Source organism: Calypte anna, chromosome 1 (genome assembly GCF_003957555.1).
Source record: "Calypte anna isolate BGI_N300 chromosome 1, bCalAnn1_v1.p, whole genome shotgun sequence".
NCBI classification, from domain to species: Eukaryota; Metazoa; Chordata; class Aves; order Apodiformes; family Trochilidae; genus Calypte; species Calypte anna.
The window spans coordinates 51,275,937-51,292,950 of record NC_044244.1 but is presented as its reverse complement, the minus strand read 5'-3'; the positions used below and the strand labels follow the sequence as shown (position 1 = coordinate 51,292,950).

Genomic DNA, 17,014 nt, shown 5'->3' with positions numbered 1-17,014 from the left:
GAAGCATCAAATATAAAGCTTGTATATAGAGGTCTTTCTCTGACACTGTTCCAGCAGCCTATGGTCTTTCTGAACTGGCAGTTCCTTCTGGGTTTGGCATTCATGAATGCACTTAGTCTCCTTTTAAAAATCCTTTTCTACTTTTGGCCTCCACAGTGTTCTGTGGCAATGAACCCTGAGTTCATTGTGTGGTATGAAAAAGAACTTGTCAGGCTGTTCTAATGGTTTTCTTGATTATTTCCTTGAGTGACCCTAATTCTTCCACCATGAGATGTAGTAATAACAACCCCTGTTCCTTGTCTCCTTGTCACTTTACAGGCTTGTACCATGTATGTCCTTAGTCATCACTTAGTTCTGAGTTGCAGATTCATGGTATACATGCCTGCTCATTATATGGGACCTGTTTGACACCTCTGTCCTCATGTTCGTTGGCTCTTTTCCAGCTCTGTCCACAGAGTAGAGAAAGGGGTGGGTTTTGTTTTTTCAGTGTGTGAATTGATGTTCCACTCTGCTTTTTTGCCATCTGAATTACATACTCTGCTGTAACAAATGAGCCCTCTTCTGACACCTAAGAAAAATAATTCCTAATCGTAAGTAGACACCTGAAAACTAACATACCTACTTGCCAAAAAAACCCCCCAAACTCGTCAGACATCACAAAAACCACAGGTTTAGTGTTCTTTCCTTTTGTTTCAGAGAAACCATTTGGGTTTTGCACTGCACAAGGAATTCACACCAGAGGCAACTGCTGTATTCCCAACACAGAACAAGCTGTTCCAAACATTCATCTAGGTGCTGAGTTGCAGTCATGGTTGTTACTCTGAAACAGCTGTCTGTAGTTGGTGATAAAATGTGATTGATTGATTGATTGACTGATTAACTGCCTTTCCTGGAAATGTATTTAACTTGAATGGCAAGCAGGGCCATTTTATTCTTAGTTTACCCTGTTTGTTTACCCTTAGTTTACCTGTCTTGAGACCCGAAAATATCAAAGGTACTGTGCTCTCTTTTAAATGTATTTATCCTTACTCAGAGGGTTAAATGCTTGCTACTCTATATAGCCTTCTGGGAACAAGCTGTAGTTTTACAGCTGGGTCTTTTAGCTCCTATCATCAGCAGTGTTTTATAAAATTGTTCCTGATAATGGGAGAAAAGAGGTGTTGGAAATTACACCATCATTTGGACGTAGGAGTAATTTAATACATGAGCTATCCTGTTGGCTTCAGGTGTACTGCTCACATGCCAAAAGCTACTTGCTGTATGTTTGTGGGATTGTCTAAAATGGTTTGATTTTGTCATACTTCCATTGTTTTCCAGAAATTTGGGAGTTTTTTTTCTTCTTATATGTATTTCACTTTGCTAGCAGAAATCAGAGACACGTTTAGCAGGCCAACATTGTTCCACTTTTTGTTCTGGTAAGAACATTGTTGTCTGGTGCTTCCTTGTTCTCCCAGACTTTTAAAATATTTATTTATTTTTTTAATTGTGCAATAAGTTAATTAACTAATTAGTACTATGTTGATATATATGGTCAGGTTTTCCAGGAAGTCCTCTATCACCTTGTCTTTATGTCTTTGTTGCTTCATTTTGGGTGGAGTGACTTTACAAATCGTCCAAGAGAATGATTTCACTTGCCCTTCCTTTCCTTCTGTGCTTACTTACTAATGCTCTTTACTTTCTCTTTCCTGTGATGGATGTGAGAGCACTTTTCTTTAACTTTGTCAACTAACAGTCTCTTCTTTGCAGTCTCTGTTCTGTTTGTCTTCTATTTTATTGCCACACCAGTTCCTAAAAGGTAGTGTTCACTTGTTTTTAAAGCCCTTCCCCTATCACAGAAGCCAAGTCTCATGCCTTGACTCTGCGGGTTAGTAGAATTCCTTAGGCTTATCATGCACTGTTTAATTACTTAATTTGAGAGAGCAAACTTGCTTTCTTGCATTACATGAATCTGCTTCTTAAGCTCAGCGTGACTCTTTGGGGATGCGTGCAACCTTGCTGATCCAGAGTGGACGTTTCAGGCACTGGTGGAACTTGTTCTTTACTCAAGATAAAATCAGCAGAACTTGGCTACTCCTATGGCAACAGATCAGAGTCTAAGTGAGGTGACCACATTTATTTTGACTAGTTTTGCTGATTGTGGTTCTTGATGAGTGCTAGGAACCTGAGGCTGTGACCTGTCAGATGAATCTCTATTGCTCTCCAGATAAAATGTGGTTGATGGTGCTGGGGGACAAGGAGCAGTGGTTATGAATTCTGTTGAAGTCCACTAGTGGAGGCTGAAGGTAGTACCTGCATCTGTCTTCAAATAAGATGTCTTTTGGTCCTTGCCCAAGATGCCACTCTTGCAACCAAGCCACTAACCTCCCAAGGGGGCAGGAGAGATGGGAGACGTTGGTGTTCAGTTGCTATTTTAAAGAACAAAATTAGCTTTCTTTGGCATCTGTGTTCTAACTCTGGGCAATCCCAAGAGGATGCCTGTTCTATGGATCTTGTTTCAGCTTTGGCTTGTCAGCCCAGGCTTGCTAATCTGTGTGGCCCACACTTGTCCTGGTTTTGGACAGACAGTAACAAAGCTGGGGCTCACAGCTCGCTCTTTCTGGCGTGAAATAGTGAGTGACTCTGAATGCGTGCCTTTTGGGTTTCTTTTGGTATGCGTTTGTATATTTATGTGTATGTGTCCAGTGAATTATGGTGGAGACCTTTTCTAAGTCAAACAAATAAACTCTTTACTATGTTACATTCATATAGTTTGTTCATTGGTGTTGCTTTTCATTTCTCAGCTACAGTTCCCAGGTTTGGGGGATTTTTCTTGTTCCTTCGTTAAGAACCTGTGCTGTCTGGATTAGAGCAGGTTTCTGTGTAACACAGGAACATCTTTTGCCAATGTTTGGTGATGCTTGTTAAAAGATGTGTGGGCAGCTGAATTCCCCACATGTACAGTGTCCTGTAGCTTTGAGTACCTAAAGAGAGACTAATTCAGTCTTGCTTTCACATTGCTGGAGTAGGTTGTAACAGATCTCCACTTCAGTTTTTCTTTAGTTTCTTTATTTTTAATTACCGCTCTCTTTGTGGCTGAACTGTATCTTGCTGCAGCTATAAATGCCTCTGACAAAGTGCCACCTCTGTTTCCTTTTCCATCTTTCCTACATAATTTGTACCTATCAGCAATGACATTTCATTTATGAAACTAAGTCCCTCTGCTACATTTCAGTTTTACCTGGTACAATGTAATCCTTGACATTTAAGTAACTTCCAAGCTCTTGTTTCCCATGTGTCCTTTGTCTATACAAAAGCCCATTTTAAAATTTCCTGAACGTGTTTCAGAATAAATCCAGCCTCTAATTTACTTTTGAGCATTCAGGTACATTAAAAAGTATTTGCAGTAAACAAAATATTGGTTGCCCTTTCAATGTTTGAAGTCAGCATTTGTACTGTTTGAGAGGAGTCTGTCTAATGCAAGCTTTTTTCACAAGGCATGTCAGGGCTCTGTGGATCCTGAGCCTCTTTCTTGATAGTATTAGCACCGCCATTGCTTTGTGCCATTTTTTTTTCTGCATTTGTTTTAGGGAGGTTCTCCAGGAAAGTAAGAGAAACTTGACCTTGGCATTACTTTGTCGCTGCTTTATTACTACATTTTTTTTATTGTTTCCTGACATTTTTGTCTGTGATCTTCCAAAATCAGGGAGCAGTCTGGGAATGAATGATCTCTTTGTATACCTAGACCTTACAACCTCTGTCCTTAGCCTACTGAAGATGCAAATTTGTGAATCCTTGTTAGTAAGCAAGGCTTAGGAAAAGCCCTGTCAGTGACTGTAGGAACCATCTTGGAAAAGAAACCTATGGATGTATATGAAATGGGAAGGCCTTTATGTAGCAAGGCTGGCAGATGTTTACCCCACTCTTTGCACAACACTATTTCTGATTTTTCTTGCAAGCCTGGGCATGTGTACTTGAGGATATAGGGTACAGAATAGCATAGAATAACACAGCACTCCAGATACTCCATTTTCACTCCCAATGTAGGCAAATTTCCTGTGCTTTTCAGCAAGATAGAGAAGTAAGGGACAGTAGCCGAGAAGTCTCTGCACAAGAACTTAGGGCAGAGTAGCTGATGTATCCCAAATTAATATTACATGCCAAAGTCTCAAGTTTTGGAGATGTTTCTAATACTGCTTCTCTCTTTTTTCCAGTGTGTCTGTCTGCAGAAGAAATTTCTGCCTTCTCATATGACTTGTTAGGTTTCTTTTTCTAAAAACATTAAGTATGTCTCTTGTAGGAGAACTGTAGGCATAAAACAGCTTTTCTGCCTATTTCAGGTGGAAAGCAACAACTTCTAGAAGATGGGAAATATTGAAAGCTATGATTTTGTAGACAGTGGGTATGTGAAATTGCACATAACCAGGAAAACACAAGCAAAATTTTTTGTGCAGAAAGCAGAGGCAAACTACTAAATTTGAATAATAAGGATGTTATCTCTTACAGAAAGCATGAAACTTAGAACATAAAAATGAGAGCTGATTTTAGTGCATATACATACAGTAGTATAGGGAAGGATCAGGGAGGTCAGGTTAAGGGTATTTCCTGTTTGTGAAATTCAGGGGGTCCTTTGTCTTTTTAATTTATTTGAAGCAAAAAAGCTTCTGAATATTGCATTTCCAGTCCGTGCTTCCCCTGAACTGGCTACTGACTAATGATGGGATAGGGGAATGGAGGGGAAACTTGAACAGAGAAGAGAGCAGGCTCCTTGCTCTGGAGCTTGTTCTTACACCAAGCATCAAACCTAAAGGTTATGTCTTGCAACCCAGCAGGATGTGTGGGATAGGAATGTCAATTGTCTGTATGTGCAGAGCTGCAGTAGCCCAGGGTCTGGGGGTTTGCACACTTTGGATTGTGAAGATATAAACATTATCCCTGGGTGTTTATCTAGGCAGACCCTTGTGTTTGAGGTTCGCCCGGGGACACAAGAAAAGGTGTAAGTGCTGCTGCTTGGTTATAAAGGGTAGACCCATAGTTGTCCTTCCTTGCATTGTTTGGTGAGTGTTATGCTTAAGAAATGCAGGGGCTATTTTATTATTATCATGCTCTGGCTTTTCTGAAACTTCAGTACTTAAAGAAGCAATAAGGAACTTCCAGGTAGCAGGGATCTTTCTCTGCAGAGGGGACACTTCCTCAAAGAAAGATGATTAAAAGTAAAAGCTAGCTCCCTGAGAAATAAGAGTATATTTGGTGAAACTGTGTGAAATCTCAGGGTTAGACAACCTTGGGAAAAGGGCACTTACCTCAAGTGTTTGAAAAGAAAAGCTATTTAAACTTTGAAAGAGCTATTGGTTTTATTGTTGCAATATTTATGAGCCTTCCTTTATAGGTCATGCAACCATTTCCTTAGCTGTCTTTAATCTCCTACCAGAAATTCTTTCTCTTGGCTGGCCGTCCACTTGTGCTGAGGAGTTGCACTACAGAAACAGAAAATAGCAAATCTAAACAAAAGTGGGATCATTTATAGCCATCTTTCTAAGTGCACAACACATCTGCAGAATGATCAAATGGCTCTGATTTTGCACGGCCATTAGTGACATTTTGCTGCCACTGAAAGGATGAAAATGGTTCTGTTTAGTATTGTGAGGTATAACTTTGATAATCATAGACATTAGTAATGAAAAAGGTCACTAGGTTGTCTGGTCCATTGGCCAAGTACCATGCAAAGCAGTTCACCAGTGCACCTTTCCTAGGACTTGGTAAATTGTTCTACCATCTTTTGGAGGTTCTCCTTCAGAGTCTAATAAATCTCAGGAAGGAAGCTAAAAATTTTTTTGAGAGGTACAGTGGGGTAGACGTTCTGACAGGCATTGCACAGGACTTGTCTCCTGGTTTATCGAAGTATTTTCTATTGGCCTTTTACAATGAGGACACTGTAATATATGCATTTCCTTTGTTCTCTATGACTGCAGCATTTCAATAAATCAAAAGTTTTCTGGAAGGAAAAGTTGGAGCAGTCTCTACTGGTTTCTTACCAGTTTCCAAAACATTTTTTATTCTGCCACAGAGCTAAAGTCATGCTTCTGCAACTCCAGGTTAATTTCCCTGCACCCACTGGGGTTACACTGGATTTACAGGGGAGTCACTGACAGCATGGTATGACCAACAGCTTCCTGTTTGCATCCAAGGAGACAGCCTCACAAGAACAAAGAGAGAGGCAGACAAATACAGGCGCCAGCTACAGATGCTGTACCCTGCAGCTAAAAGGAGGGTGTCGTTCCAGGCAGGTTCCATCTTGTTTCAAAATCTTCCACGTAAGTTCTTACTATAAGTAATTAGGAATTCACACATGCACAGCAGCATTGCTAACATGAGGAAACCCTTAGAAATGCTGTAGGGTATTTACTTTGAATATTGCTGCAATAGAAAGTCTTCTGCAGGAACTGGGCTTTTTTGATAAACACAGCCTACTTGTCTTCTTGATCACAGCCCTGGTCTGGAATGTGTTCAAACAGTAGCTGAAGTGTGTCCTTGCTTTGCTCTTTGTGCACTAGCATTACCCTGTGGAAGCAGGACCACAGGTTATAATAGATTCCAGGGCTGGTTTAGGCTCTCTAAGGGCCTAAACAATGATAAGCAATCCAGCGACAGAAACTGAGTGTGGTCCAAGCAGTAGAAGTGAACAGACTAGAACTGAGCTGCTGAGGGCTCTTGAGAGGGAAGAGGCTTTCTTTTTAGTGAGGTCCTTGAATCCTGAACAGACATAAAAGAGAGAACATTTTGCTCTCCTTGAGGAAAAAGGGAAAGCAAGCCCCAACAAAGTGTTGAGTTTCCTCTAGCAATTTGGGAGCTGCTTTACAGCAAAATTAGGAAGAAAGCCCTGGGGTTTTTGCTTGCTTTTTCCCAAGTGAGGGTGAAAGAACTTGGTGTTTTGGGAATTCCGTTTGCACATGATGAAATCCACTGGGATTTCTATTACTTTTCGTTCCTCATGCAAAAAGAAAATGCAACAGTGTTCCAAATACTGCTGTAGTCCCTGATCCAATGAGCCTCTCTACTTTGGTGCCCACGTGCAGTTTATCAGGACCTCCTAAGAGATCATCTCCTAGTACCAAGAATTCTTAAATTTGCTCCCAAGAGTCTGCCTAAGGGCTGTGCCCACACAGCCCCACCTCAGACTCCCAAGGAGCTGATCCTGTGGCAGTCACAGTAAAGCTGCTGGCAGATTTCCATCGGGGAGGTGACACAGAAAGCTCTATTAGCAAACCTGGCTTTGACTTTACTGCCAGTGGTTACAGAAGCAGAGCTAGGACAGCAAGTGAGTCATGAGGTTTGCAAAAAATCAGGTCTGAGTAGTAAAGAAAACAAGCTTGGCCCACCCAGTTTTGCTGTGCTTTGTTCTTGCAGCTGATGCAGGTGAAGTCACAGGAACAGCAACTGCTGGAGCCTTCCTCATGGTCCACCCCACCTCACGTGGGGTGACCTTGGGCCATTTTCCTAGTACTCATGGCCCATTGGGGTGGCACATCTTCTTTCTGCCTATCTCTGCAGGGTCTTCATCAGGGACTCCCTGCAGCTGGTCAGGTATGACTCGAGGGTGAGGAGGAGACTGCAGCTGGTAAGAGCACTGTGTGAGAGACAAACTATGCCCTCTTCTGTGCCATGCTGGCCCTAGATCCAAGAAACCTCCCATATAGCTTCCTACTCCCTGGCACATAACATCTTCCCTATGTTTTTCCCACCAATATCCTCATCCTTGCTTGCACTGAAATTTTTAGTAAACCACATTTTTCACCAGTTTCAGTTTTATGTTTTCACCTGGTTTTCTCCACCGTCCTTTCTTATGATGCTCCCTTCCTGAATAATTCTCACATTGCGCCTTCAGGTCCTGCCACGTTTGATGCTGGCCCCTTTGCAAGTGTCAGGTAGCAGTCCAGAGGTTGGGGGTCAGGGATGAGGATTTTGTGTGTGTGTGTTTGTTTTAAATGTTCCCTTATCAAGCATCTGTCTTGGAAACTTTGTGAAGAAAAGGAAGTCTGTAGAGGGGGAAGAATATAGCCACCATCTGAAGTGCGGGAGAGTTTAAACAGTCAAATTGTAGCTTTAAAACCACAAAAGTTGCTGTCAGTTTTGATCGGGGATTGTTTTTCTTTTGTTTTTTTCTTTTTCACTCGGGCTGTCTGAAGGAGGCACTATTTTCCACACATAAGAAAAGATTGATTTCTCCCACCCTCAGACTTTCTGCCCTGCTTTCTTCATGCTCCACTACCCCATCCTCCAGTGACTCTTCAGTCTGTCCCCTCTTCACCCAGCCCCACTCCCTGTTTTCCCATCTGCTTTTCTTGCAGAGCGTTGTTCCCACTCACCAGACCAAGGACAAGCAGATGCTTTGCCGAGGGTATTTGCTTTCAGAGCTGCTGAACAGTGCAGGCAGCACTGCACTTTTTCACCACGGACAGTCTGACTTCCCCAGACTAGGGAGAAATGGCAGCCGTTCTGCTTGCTTTCATCTCATTAAAAATAAAGGGCAATGGGAGTCCTTTTGAACATAAGGGAAAAGCTTCAGCTAAAATAAAAATTTAAACAGCATACCAAATTAATTAGAACCACAGCAAAGCCTTGGAAAGCTGCCACCTTAAATTACTATACTGCTTATACAGCTACAACTCCCAGAAAATAATAACTTATAAAAAATTGCATGTGCTTTTGCTGTCCTAATAGAAGTTTGGGAGAGATTCAGAGGTGAGACCTCTCCCTAGCATCATTATTGATCATATGTATGTGATACTATCAAATGTAACTTTCCTTATTCTTCTCTTGCAAATGAGCAGGCATCTGCATATCTATAGCTCCTGCAGGGAGCTACAGGGAAATCCCTTTTCCTACAGGGAAACAGCTGGCAGAAATGTGTCTAGCCCTCTTCTTTCTTCCAAACCTGATACTTCTGTTGTGATGAGGCTGTATGACATAAATCAGTACGTAAGTCAGTACTGCACATGAATCTGACCAACTTGGGAGAAATAAAAATTATGGTATAGATCTGAATCTTGGAAAATGGAGGCAGAAATTGCCTGTAGCAGTTATCCCATGTTGGTTGAGCTGTAAAATTCTAACATTTTAATGATGGAGGTCAATAAAATACTATAATTGCTTTCATGTACCTACACTTCAGTTTTCATTTAAAAGTTCAGCTAAAGGTGACACGAAACGGTTTTGCCTAGGCTTCTGCTGGTGTTGAGTATCATAGCTATGGTATGATAGTAATGGTGGAATGGGGAAATTAAAAGGTGAAAAATATCTTGTCTGAAGAACCACATGACCTCTAGCCTCAGCATCACTGCTCCAGTCCTAGCCAATGATTCCTATACACATACTGGTTCACTGTAGCCCCGGAAGCACAAAGCAGGCTTCTTCCTCTGATGCTATAGTGAAAAAATGAGCAAAAAAATTACTGCCTGGTTAAAAGAATACAATTTTATTAAAAACATTTTCCTAATTGCCTTTTTTCCATTTAAAAACTCCAACTTAACATTGCTTTGCTGAAAACTGTGATATTTAAAATAGCTTCAAATAATGTTAATGAAGCATTGTTTTAATCTTGCCTTGAGGAAAAACAAACCAAACAAAATACTATTATAAATTGTTTTCCATTTAAAAACACTGCCATTGTATTAGTAATTTTTTCCCTTCAGCTATGGCTGACAACCTTTTCTTTTCCCCTTCCAACATTATTTATGTAAGTGCAGCAGTACCACAAATTGAAACTTCTGCTAAGCTCTGTGCCAAAGAAATGCATAAATTGCTCTTGGTTTTATTGCAACTGCATGTCTTTCCTGCATATGACACATAGAAATAGGTAATGTCAAAATAAGCTGATTATCTTAAGAACAGTTACAGACTGGAGATGTCTGACTGGGATGCAAAGCTGAGATCCTGAACACTAACAGTCACTAAAGATATTTTTCATGTGTTCTGTTTTGGGTTTTTTGTTTTTTTTTTTGTAAAGCAGGAATGTTAGCACTAATCAAATCACCTGACTGATGTACAAATTTGAAAATTGCATTTGATGCTATCTCCCTAATTTCCTCTTGCTATTTCATTTAATGCTAGTATTCATTGCTTCTTATTTCCTTAAATTGCTCCTTGTGTTTGTTCTCTGCTGTTATAAGTGACCTAGAAAGGAAAAAACAATTGGGTTGAAATCTAGTCTTCTCTATTTTATATACAAATTTATTTTTCCCATCCCCATTTTTACAGCTCCCAGACATATGAAGTATTACTTCCTCTCCCTTTTGCTTCTTCTCTGAAAAGCTGTGTGAAGGATGCAGGAGAATGGTTGAGGTATCTTCTCACCACTCCGTTGAAGGAACAGAAATGCTTAATCTTTAGCATATATCTTTCCTGAAATTAACTATTGGGATAAATACTTTTAAATTAGGATAACTGCTATTTTAAACAGTATCAACAAGTTTCCAAATATTCGTATTTTATTCCTGTGATACTCCGATGCCATATGCCTGCTGAACTTCACTGAAGTCTTCTAGGAAAAGGTTAGGTAAAAAGATCACCTTCCAGGGGAAAGAAATAAGCAAGAGAATAACCTCATAAGCCTGTCTTTATATATAACAAGAGAACATAAATTCTTTTATTATGTTTTTAATCATCTTTTTAACAACAGCCACCTTCCTTTCTAGTGCTGCCTGCATTTCAGTCACAGAAGTACAGCAGTATATGTGTTAAGTGCCACAGTTCATAACAAAACCCTTAGAATGCACCATGAAAGCATCAACATACATTTTACTGTGGCCTTCCAAAAAGTCACCTTTTCTTTTAATTGCAAAGCATGTTACTTTCTCTGCCCACTAGGTAGTTGCTGGTTAAAGTGTCTGAAGTAGAAAAAAGGCAGGGTTAGGAAAGAGTGGTTTTCAGTATCAGTAGCTTTTAGTGACTGACTTATCCAGAGTTTATTCAGTTACATTAATTAAAAAAACTGACAAGCCTATAAATATTATGTGTGGCACTGCTGGAAATAATAAACCAGTGTCAGATCTAAAAAAACCCTGACTTTCAGCTCCAGCTATCACAGCTGCTTCTAGTGTTTTGTTCCCTCTCATTCCTGCATTGGGAATTGTCCCAAACTGGCAGCTCCTTGTTTGTTTAGAAAAGTCCCCTTCAGGAAGCTTTTTCATGTACTGTATCCCAGAACTATTGACTCTGATTTCACAAGCCAACAATTTAAAAAAAAAAAAAAAAAAAGGCCATGAATTTTCATAGCATAGCATAAGGAGGTGAGGTTGGAATATGAAGAGGTTGTGATATTGACCCCAGTACTGAAGCCTGTGTGGCTCCTTAGCTACAACTCTGGGTGAGGTTTGGTACTTTAAGACGTTTGGAGGCTGGGGGAGCTCAGTCATTTCCTGCAGTAGTTTCTCACATGGCTCATCCTCCACAGAGGAAAGATCTTCCACAAGCCCTCAACCCGAAGAAACCCAGCCTTTCCAAGCACCTGGAGCAGTACCACAGCCACAGAGTAACACTGACATCCAGTGGATGAAAAAAAGATCAATTTCACTAGCCAGCTTGGTGCCATTTTTGGGCAATGGGAAAAGAATGAAAAAACAGGAAGAGCTTATTTTGTTCATAAGCGTTTGGACTTCATGAGAACCAGAAGCTAGTCCAGGAGCTTTAACCCTGCTCAAATCCACAGGTGAACCCAGGTGGAAATTTCTGAGTCATCCACTATCATTTCAAACAAACCAACAAAATCTGCTTGCTTTTTAAATTCAGATTTGTTCTCTTGTGTGAAACTACAGGGACAATGGAGCATGGGATCTGAAACAAAAATATCTGGTTTCCTAGGCTTATGCAAAATAAATCCTATTACTTCATTTTGCTTTCCATGCCCTGCTACAAGCACATCAAACCCCTGAGGAAACCATATGAAGGGAAACCTGCAAAAGAACACGAGTAAGAGGAAAGGGAATCTAAACAGAGAATTTTTAATTTTTTTTTCTTTTACTTATGGCAAAGACAAGGTCAGCATTTTGGACATACCCTTCTCTCCCAGCATGTGCAACCCGTATTCTTCAGTATATTGGTGATTTCTGCTTACACCAAGAAAAGATACACATGGATAAAGACAGGATATAGACAGTTCCTGCTCAGTGAATAAACAATGAGGAAAAGAGGGGAGGTGCAGTCCCACTTTAGACTATTTGATATTGATTTATGCAGTGCCTTTTGCGTTCCTTAAAGCACTACAGTAAGAAGTATATATATACCCAGTAGAAAGTCTGGGGCTCTCCCCCTGCCAATTGAAGTAAAAATCAATTACCATTATCAAATGGGGAAGCCAACAAAACATTCACTGCAGTTTACTGACTTACATAGCCTGGGCTAACATGGACCTTGTCTCCTGTCTCTGACAGCAGTGTGTTATTTTGCTGGCAGCTGTCCTTCTTGGTGACAACTAACCTGTGAAGAGTCCATAGCTCTTCCAAGACAGCCTGTGTTTCCACTGAACCACGCACAGACCTGTTCACTACTGTGACAGGCACATCACATCTTTATAGTTCCCTCTGCAACACCAAAATAGTATTTTCAGCTGCCTCACTATTCTGTTGATCAGGTTGTAGCAGGATTCTCCAGAGGAGATCAAGTGAAAACACAGCACTGGCACGCAGCCCTAGGTGAGGTCAGGAAGTGACAGCCCTGAAGATAACAGCAGTCTTCAAAAATACCAGAGAATAAAGAGAACGAGCATAGAAATTCAGTACAAGTAAGCATACCCTCTCTCTCATCTCATTGTATTCTCCCCTTGCTTCTGTTATTCCATGCGTTTCCCTCAGTGCTTTCTCTCACAGTTTTGGAGACTTACACGTTCCTCTGGCCACGCTCTTCTGCTCTGCTTATCCCAAGCCCTACATGGGTCCTGCATATACATCTCCCATTTTCTTCCTTCTCTTGCTGACATCCAGCAGCACTACCCCACCCGTTCTTTAGACCCTTTCAGCCCCGGGCTGTGCTCCCCCTCTCTGCTTCAGCTCCCAGAGAAGAACCTCCAGGCCAGCCCCTACTTCAGCCTCCCACTGCCCCATCCCTGCAGCCCTATTTCTGGCTCAGCCCACTCCATAGATACTTAAGACTTGTGTTTATTATAGGCTGAAGACTTGTGTTTATTTTAGGCAAGCACATTTATGAATGATCCTATAGTCACTGCGCAGACGTTTTCCACAGGTTTTCCCGCTTGCTATGCACAGCTTCCATCTGAAAAGTAGAAAAGTAATTTTCAGCCTGGAGAGCCTGCACAGCAAAGGGACTGTAGATACTCCGAGCTCAGCTGAGCCGTTTGCAGTGCCATGGCCTGCAAGTCCTCAGGCCTTGCTCCAAAGGAAACCGCAGCCAACTCCCGAAGCATTAAAAACATTCAGTGCTTCGTAGAGGACAAGGGCCGAGCTCCTCTCATCCCTGACGAACCCCAGACTCCACCTGTGCCACGTAAAACAGGTGTCGGGGTGGGTAAACAGGTGAGCCCAGATTATCGGTTACTCCCAGGCCGCCGGGGACCATAGCCCACATCAGGAAACAAGCCCTGACGGAACGCAAAGGCCGGCGGGCGAGAAGCGGACTGTCAGCTTCCCTCCCTCCCAGCTCAAGGCGCTGCTCCCGACCGCCTGTGTGCGGAGACAGGCGGCGACACACGGGGCAGGGTAGGAGAGCGATGCGCTGCGATCCCCCCCACCGCCATCCTCCCCTCCCCCACCTTTCGCCCGCGGCGGACGCCTCGCGAGCCCCCGTCACGTGCGCAACCGCCCAGGACACGTGGGGCCCGGCAGGCACGCAAGCATCGCCCCACCCCCCGCTCGCCGCTTGGCGCGGTTCGGCTACGCCTTCCCCGCTCCGTCACCGCACTCCAGGGAGATTGACACCGAAACCAACCAATCAAACGCAGTCTCACCCTTCTTTCCCCCCTCCACCCGCTCTCCCCCCCATCCTTCCCCCCGCCCTCCCCCCCTCCCGCCTCCGGTTGCTGTGTCATCCGGAGGGTGACATCGGGGGCGGTTTGCCAGGAGGTGTCTGCGTCCCGCCAATGGTCTCGCGAGCTGCACGATTGACACCTGCCCTGGCCAATCGTTGCTTCGGGGCGGCAGTGTCCCTGAAGGGAGGAGGCGGGGCAAAGGGGTAAATGTCGTTGCGGACGAGAGGGACTGTGGCGTTGTTGCTATTCCGCGGTGGGGGAGTGTGGCGCCGCTGAGCGGCAAGAGCCGCGGCCGCACTCGTTATCGGGTGCGTCTGTCACAGCGCCCCTCCCTTAGGGCCGGGAGATGAAGTAGGCGCACTGACGTAGCCTCCCGCCTCGGCTGAGGAGGCCCTCAGCTCCGGCGCGAAAAGGCCCCCGAGGAGAGCAGCTCGGTGGGCGGTTTTTCGCGCTGTTAGGGTGTTACGGGCACATCGCTTCTCCAATGGCGCCCGCGGGAGCAACCCGCAAACCACTCCGTACCGCGGAAGGGCGGAGCAAGAAGGGGCGGGCGAGCGAGTGCCCCATGTAAGGGGCAAATCTCGCAGCCGACTGTCAGAAAGGAAGAAGGTGTGGGGGGCCGGGAGGGCTGCGAAGGGGGCAACGTTAACCGATGACAGTCAGCAAGTGCAGCTAATCAGCGAGGGCGTAGCGACGCGACAGCCCAATTCGAAGCGCCGAGGGGCGGGTGTTCCGCTGTGATTGACGTGGGTCGTGGCTAATGGGCGGAGAGATCTCCGAGGCTCTTCCCAATGGGCAGCCTGCAGGGGCGGAAAGGGGAGAGGAAGGAGAAGACGAGCAGGCGAATTGACCAATCAACGAGGGGTTCGGCGGAGCGCTGTCCAATGGACTGCGAGAGGGGCGGGGCGGAGGCGTGTCTCAGTGTGTTTGGGTTCGTGCTCCTCGGGGGAGGGAGACGGCGGCGAGGAAAGTTTTTTTTTTTAATTTTTTTCTCCCCCCCCTTGCTTCTTCTCCGGTGGGTTTTTTTTTTTGCAGGGTGGGGGGGGCGGGACGCGTTTTTCGCAGCTTTGTCGCGTTTGTGTCCTGGGTTCGTCTTTCCCGGGCAGGCGGGCGGAGCCGCCCCCGGCACTGAGAAGAAGGGGGCTCAGCGTTCCGCGGCGGTGCCTCAGCGGTGAGTGCGGGACAGGGCCTCCGGGCGCCCCCCCCCCCCCCCCCCCCCCCCCCCTTCCTATCTTCCCCCATTCCTTCTCTTCCTCTAGTCCTGGGGCAGAGGGGGGAGGTCGGTCGGGCTGCGGGCCTCCCTCAGGGCCCTTCCCGCCCTGAGGACCCTTGCATTGCCTGTGACGGGGCCTTTGGCGCCGAGCGCGCGCGCCCCCTCCCGCCTCCCCCCTCCCCGAGCTGCGGTACCGGGGGTTCGGTGTGGGAGGAGAGAAGAGGGGCGCCGGGTCGGCGGGAGGGGCGCCGAGCGGCCGCTCAAGGGCGCTGCCCCAACGGCGCCGGGGCTGCTCCCCCCCCCCCCCCCCTTTTTCCACCTCGGCGAGCGCTTGTCCCGGGGCAGAGTGGGGGACGCGCCGCCCCCTCCCCGCCGTCCTCCTCACGTGCGGCCGTCGCCCGCCGCGGCTGCGTTTCCCCCTTCCCCCCCCTCTCCCCACCGCCCCCTCCCCCTTTCCCGACAGGGCCCCGGCGGGACGCGCGGGCGGCCCCGACGCCACTGCCCGGCGGCTGTGATGCGCAGCGCCCTGCGCTCGGCTGGCTGCTGAGACGGGGGAAAAGCCCATCCGCTCAGACCGCGTAAAATGTATAGCGGTGGAAAGACCCCGAGGAGCCTTTTTGTGGCTAGGGAGAAAGTGCTTTTGTGTGGCGTGGGGACAGTCCTGAGGTTAGCTTGGTACCACTACAAACCGCACTGGATGTGTTGAATATGATGCTAGTTAAATTGTGTGTCGGTGGGTGGGAGGAGTGATCGTGCTCAGAGGTGTGTCCCAGACGCAAAAAAAAAAAAAAAAAAAAAAAAAGTTTCCCGAGCTGTTTGTATCAAAATGAGCGAATGTTAGGTTCTGGAGACACTCCATTGGCTGTAGATAACGCTGCTTAGAGCATGGTATCTTGTAAATTCAGGTCTGCGTTATGAAAATGCTTGTAGACGTATCCACTACAGGATAGAGCTCAACTGCTTGTTGAATAACACCAAGTTTCAGCAAGGTGTTTTCCTAGCTAAAGTAGACTCGCTTACTGCTGTAAACGCTACTTCATTTTTCTATGTTTAACATTTCAATAACCTTAGTATTTGTTATCTCTACAAAAAGGTAACTTTTCTTTTTCCGATCTAGAGTATTTCTTAATCATGACTTGTAAAGTTTCAGTGTTGCTTTTTCATCCTCTACAAAAACAGAATCTTCCTGAGAAAATAAAATGTAGACCTTTGCAGTTTGTATAGCTCTGTATTTGAAAGGTCTGGTTTACTTAGTGTTTTCTAGTAATATAATTGTCCAGGTGAATTGGATTTTACTTTCGGCTACAAGATTTGTATTGGTAGTAGCTGAAATTTGCAGGCTTGTTAAATTCATGCACAAATCCAAGCAGCTTTGTAGTCAGTCTACACTGAAGCTGCTCAACACTTCCCTCCTCTCCTGTGGTGACTCTAATGGTACAGATTCATTGGAACATGCGCACGGTATAGAAGCTGGTTAAATGCTGAATCTACATCTGAATTATCCGAGGTTTTGGACTCAAAGATAAGGTCAATTTTTTCTACATGATCCACAGTTAGTGCAGGGACTGCATGTGGATTTATCTTAAGGACTGGTTCTTAAGGGTGACTTTTCACCTGTGCTTAACTAAGTTGTCAGTAAAATTAATCAGTTCTGCAGTGAAGAAATGACCCTGCAAAAACTTGAGGCTGCAAAAGGATGAGTTAAGCTGAGAGTGGCATAAGTGTGGTAACTTCTCGGCTGGGAAATTCTAGAGGCAGTAAGATGCAGGCATATTTTTTCTTTTAGAAACTGATGTTATCGTTCTACCTTTTATTTTCATCTTGGTTAGCTATATTGCACATAAATG

The 17,014-nt window shown here is 44.7% G+C and overlaps 1 protein-coding gene across 8 annotated transcripts in view; it reads left to right on the top strand.

Annotated features, from left to right (window-relative positions):
• The first annotated feature begins 14,243 nt into the window (after positions 1–14,243).
• TNRC6B (trinucleotide repeat containing adaptor 6B) overlaps positions 14,244–17,014 on the top strand; it is a 142,251-nt gene continuing 139,480 nt past the window's right edge. For 6 of the 8 annotated variants that reach the window (XM_030468490.1, XM_030468480.1, XM_030468464.1 and 3 more), the window contains exon 1: positions 15,038–15,125. The gene's annotated coding sequence lies outside the window, so the exon portion shown is untranslated. Of the gene's footprint in view, positions 14,263–15,037; positions 15,126–17,014 lie in introns of those variants that run through there. The other 2 variants (XM_030468447.1, XM_030468426.1) reach the window with 2 other exon arrangements.